Source organism: Pristiophorus japonicus, chromosome 6, assembly GCF_044704955.1.
Source record: "Pristiophorus japonicus isolate sPriJap1 chromosome 6, sPriJap1.hap1, whole genome shotgun sequence".
Classification (NCBI taxonomy): domain Eukaryota; kingdom Metazoa; phylum Chordata; class Chondrichthyes; family Pristiophoridae; genus Pristiophorus; species Pristiophorus japonicus.
The window spans coordinates 189710518-189716522 of NC_091982.1; positions in this window are offsets into that span (position 1 = coordinate 189710518).

Consider the following 6005-nt stretch of genomic DNA (forward strand, 5'->3'; position numbering starts at 1 on the left):
AAAAGTACAGAGACACAACCTCAGGCCAGTTTCTCCCCATGATTTCTTCATTTAATTTTTTCCCCTTCTGGACAATTTTCAGTCTTTTTTTGCTCTCATATTCTTCTTTTGTTTCTTTTAATTCTTCTTTGTCTTGTTTCTTTACTTCATCTTTTTCCCCTTTTTGAAATTATTTTCCTCTTTGCTACTATTGCTAGCTATTTGGTAGATTTTTAAAAACTTTTTGCACTTGCTTTCTCTTTTTGTAATTTCCCCACTCCCCTGATCTCCCAAACCCCATCTTGTTCAATACAGCACCAGAAGATTTTGATTGAAACCTAGTTAAGGACCACTGAAACCCACCTGCAATTGTTGCAAATGCAGTAGAGCAAAGTGACTCAGTAGAGCTAGAAGGGAGGTTGATTCTCAACTCGAGGTCATAAGTCCAACTCCCAGTGCTGCCTATCTCTGATGTGTCTCATCTGGGTAAGTTTGTTAGTTCTCAACAAAACAGATATAGAGACCAATATGTGAAGGTGGGGTGTTGCATTTCAGTGGGAGGAAAACTGATACAGACCAGCTTGATGCACTTGAACAGTGCTATCAGTTCAACAATCACAGAATAGTAGGGATGGTAGGATGTTTCCAACTTAGACTGCACTGCCTTTAGGACAAAGTGTGTTAGCAATAGCATCACTAAGATAAATGCATGAGGAATAAATACATAATTTCACTAGAATTTTCACCAAATCCTTTCACTTGTCACGTTTATACTGGAGACAATACATAGATTGATCACAATTTGGGCATTGTTATTAACAACAATGAACCAGAGCGAGTATCAAGCTCAATGCCAACTCATCATCAGCTTTGTGCCAACTAACTACTCATATCGATAGCAAAATATGCACTGGTTTATTTTACAGTGAGGAGAAAAAATAATGGCTTGTCTATATGGCAGTGGACCCTATCACTGAACAGATGTCTGTATTACCATAACATCCAGATAGGTCAGTTTATAATGAGTTTTTTTTTCAAACTTTGAAAAATTACAATATAAACAAAATATTTTAATAAAGGACAGTTTCATCCCAAAAAGTTATTTAGATTAACTGTTTTAATCCTCAAAATTAAAGCACTCCTGAATATTTGCAACCTTTGGTTTATTACTCCGTAAACAATTGGTTCTGGTCAGGCCTTTTCCTTGCTTCTCCACTCTCCTAAGACTTGGTTTTATCTGCAATCTATTAAATGCATTTCTGACCATATTACTATTAGTATATGTTTAATGTCATAGTGAATTTCCTGGCTCATAATTAATAGCATTCTGGAGCTTTATAGGCTTGACCCTGGAGTACAATTGCATCAATTTGTTTGAGTTTCTACTATTATAGCTAAAAAAAATAACTTAATGGTTTTAAATTTAAAATTAAAATGGGTTGCTCAACAAAAATTAGATTTTGAAATGCAATCCATCGAAAATGTTTTCTTCCATGTTTGTCCTAGAGCTTGAAATTTTGAATCAAGCATTTTGATTGCAATTGGTGCTGATCTCAGTTTTGTACCATTGTACTTGATCATTTAATTGCCAGGAGATCAAGGCTACTTATTTTAAGTTCAACATTTTTTGTTTTTATCATGCATATAAATGACAAAGATATTTTCTTGGAGTCAAAATGTGCAATCATTCATGAAATGATGACAGCAATCAAACGTCCCTGTATACATTACCTATTAATCACCAAAATAGAAACATACAGTAGATGCCAATTATACTGTTTTAACCAAGCTCACTGATATGCTCCATGAAAAAATCTACAGGCTTCAATTTGAAATAGATAATCACATGATATTTCCATTAACTGTGCATACATCAAGCCCATTCTCTATGCGCTATCCAGTCAGTACAACATTCAGCATGTGACATATTCAATACATTTTACTAACTTTCATTCATCCCCATAAGTTTTAGAAAGTTCAGTGCAAGAAAAAACATAACATGAAACATTCCCACAACTTGTGCTTTATTCATAGACTATGGCAGAGCCAGAATGGCTGGAGGACACAAGTAAAAAAAACTTAAATTATTCAAGGATGCGATTATACAGTCGGAAATGTTATGAAACAGTGCTGGTACTTCCAGCGCAGAGAAAATTGTGATCATTGTAAACTTAAATAAAATAATCCAATAACTAGATGCTGCATTTATTTCCTGCCACATTTAATTAGTTTTCTAATTATCCCTCACCACACACCATAACATGACAAACCTCTCAATTCATCTTTATGAAAAACTTATCAAAGCTCTGTGAGAGCGGCCTGGGTTGATTCACTGTGCTTTTTTCTCTGTCAATATTCAAAGGTGCTCACCTGTTCCCCTTATTCAAAAGTCTGTCTTAGATTAGATCAAGTGGGGGCATTTTGGATTGCGACCTGCCTTCTAACATCCCATAGCATATATTTCAGAACAAAGTGCATCATTTGGCCATTTGTTTTAGTATTTGTATTTGTTTGTCATTCATCATGTGCTGAGCAAGGACTTTGGCGCCATAGATAGAGACAATAGGCTCAATTTTCCCCAGTCATTTGCGCTGTTTTTTAAGCACGCACCTTTTTTTGGGCATTTATAATTTTTTCCAAATTTCCCCCTGCGATCTGCGCTGACGTAACTGACTTAGTTACAATTTTTCTAGGCCAGTTTTTTTTTGACATCATCCGGTCTGCACTGGTTTTTTCAATTGTTTGCAGTTTGGCCAACAATTTTTTCCTCCTAGGTCAGCGTATCTGGCCACTCCCGAAAAACCTTCTGGGCACTTAAGATAACCAGCGCACATTCACAAATCGGCGCTGAAAGACGCCATTGTTTTTAAATCAAAGACATTGGAGGGAGTCAAGAACAAATAATAAAGTTCAACTTTATTTTACCTGTCAATGTAGAAGTGTACATATGTCGGATTTCAGAAGTTTTCTCATTTTTTTACTCTCTTAGACGCCACCACCGAATGTCTTGAAGCAGGGCTGGAAGGTCGTCGCTTTGGCTGACAGAATCAGTCACGCGCCCAGACAGAGCAGCTCGGGGCTCGGCTACAAAAAAAGCCGTGGGGGGGGGGAGGGGTAGGAGGAGAGAGAGAGAGAGAGAGAGAGCGAGATGCCAATTGAAAGACTTCGAGCCCGGGAAGAAAAGTTCTGATCGGAAGACTTGGAGCTGGGGAGCAAGGTGCCTTCTGCACTGAAGACTGCAATAAGTTGGGGGGGGGGGGGAGAAAGAGAAGGGGAGAAGTCACAAAACTCCAATTAGAAAAGGCATGGGGAAAGAGGATAATTCACAAGACCTTTGGGTGTGGTCCATCCCTCCAGACCTTGGGGAGACCGTCCTGCCTGCCTGCTTTCCTGCCGTTTTGAGCTTCTTTCAAAGGTTAAATTTAAATATGGGGGCAATATTGACAATGTCATACCTTGTGCGAGCCTTCTGCATCATGGTGCTACATAGGAGACAATTGATTCGACTTCCTTGCATCAGGAACATCAGAGCCCATAGGGTGCTGTGCAGGAGGCCTTACCCACCTCGGGTATATCGTACCTCCACCTGAGTGATGCAGACTGTGTCAGAAGGCTGCGATTGCACAAAGAAGTTGTAAGTGAGATCTGTGAGTTGGTCAAAGCAGCCCTGCAACCTAGAAGCATCAGGAGAACTCCTTTGTCAGTTGAAGTGAAGGTTACAGTTGCACTTTCATTCTATGCCTCCAGATCATTTCAAGCTACAACTGGGGATGTGTGCACCATCTCTCAACACGCAACAGATGTCTGCATTTGCCAGGTGACGGCTGCACTGTATGCGTGTAGGAATTATGTCATAAAGTTCCCCATGACCACCCAAGCAATCCATGACAGGGCCTTGGGCTCCTTCAGGAATGCTGGCTTCCCCAAGATACAGGGCTGCATTGATTGTACCTTCATCGCCTTGCGAGCACCTTTGGAGGATTCTGAGATGTACAGGAACAGAAAAAGCTTCCACTCCATTAATATGCAGCTTGTGTGTGATGACATGCATCATATCATGTTAATGGATGCAAGATACCCTGCTGCATTCATCCTACGTGACAGCGTTATATCTACCATGTTTCAGCAGCAACAGCTAGAAGGGCACAGTTGGCTACTGGGAGACAAAGGTTATGGCCTTGCTACCTGGCTCATGATACCCTGATGCGTAACCCGGATGGAAGCTGACCATGAACACAACATTGCGACTATTGGCATATTGAAACAGCGTTTCCGATACCTGGACCATTCCGGAGGCTACTTGCTGTACTCCCCTGAGATTGTCGGTCAGTTCACTGTTGTGTGCTGCATGCTGCAAAACTTAGCCATTATGAGGCAGCAGCACCTGGTAGTGGAAGACCCACCTGCGGTGAGAGTGGCTGATGATAATGATGTGGAAGATGCAGGTGATGAGCAGGAGGAGAAGGAGGACGATGAGGATGAGGAAGCTATGCAAGTGCCTGAGGCCGGAACACTACGGCGGAGGAGGGCGGCCATCAAGCTCCTTTAACTATTGCTCAAGCCTTGCACCAGCAGCTCATCCATGAACACTTTACTGATGCCTGAGAGCTCAGCAACAACAATTCCACATGGACATGTTTACTATTTGGAACTGTTTCATAATGTTGTATTGTGTTAATGGAGGGAAATTGATGGGATTGAAGGCCGATAAATCACTGGGGCCTGATAGTCTGCATCCCAGAGTACTTAAGGAAGTGGCCCTAGAAATAGTGGATGCATTGGTGATCATTTTCCAACAGTCTATCGACTCTGGATCAGTCCCTATGGACTGCAGGGTAGCTAATGTAACACCACTTTTTAAAAAAGGAGGGAGAGAGAAAACGGGTAATTATAGACTGGTTAGCCTGACATCAGTAGTTGGGAAAATGTTGGAATCAATTATTAAAGATGAAATAGCAGTGCATTTGGAAAGCAGTGACAGGATCGGTCCAAGTCAGCATGGATTTATGAAAAGGAAATCATGCTTGACAAATCTTCTAGAATTTTTTGAGGATGTACTAGTAGAGTGGACAAGGGAGAACCAGTGGATGTGGTGTATTTGGACTTTCAAAAGGCTTTTGACAAGGTCCCACATAAGAGATTGGTGTGCAAAATTAATGCACATGGTATTGGGGGTAATGTACTGACGTGGATAGAGAACTGGCTGGCAGACAGGAAGCAGAGAGTCGGGATAAATGGGTCCTTTTCAGAATGGTAGGCAGTGACTAGTGGGGTGCCGCAAGGCTCAGTGCTGGGACCCCAGCTATTTACAATATACATTATTGATTTAGATGAAGGGATTAGTGTAATATCTCCAAGTTTTCAAATGACACTAAACTGGATGGCGGTGTGAGCTGTGAGGAGGACGCTAAGAGGCTGCAGGGTGACTTGGACAGGTTAGGTGAGTGGGCAAATGCATGACAGATGCAGTATAATGTGGATAAATGTGAGGTTATCCGCTTTGGGGGCAAAAACACAAAGGCAGGATATTAACTGAATGGCGGCAGATTAGGAAAAGGGGAGGTGCAACGAGACCTGGTGTCATGGTACATCAGTCATTGAAAGTTGGCATGCAGGTACAGGAGGCAGTGAAGAAGGCAAATGGTATGTTGGCCTTCATAGCTAGGGGATTTGAGTATAGGAGCAGGGAGGTATTACTGCAGTTGAGGCCTCACCTGGAATATTGTGTTCAGTTTTGTTCTCCTAATCTGAGGAAGGACGTTCTTGCTATTGAGGGAGTGCAGCGAAGGTTCGCCAGACTGATTCCAGGGATGGCTGGACTGACATATGAGGAGAGACTGGATCGACTGGGCCTGTATTCACTGGAGTTTAGAAGGATGAGAGGGGATCTCAGAGAAACATATAAAATTCTGACGGGACTGGACAAGTTAGATGCAGAAAGAATGTTTCCGATGTTGGGGAAGTCCAGAACTAGGGGACACAGTCTAAGGATAAGGGGTAAGCCATTTAGGACTGAGATGAGGAGA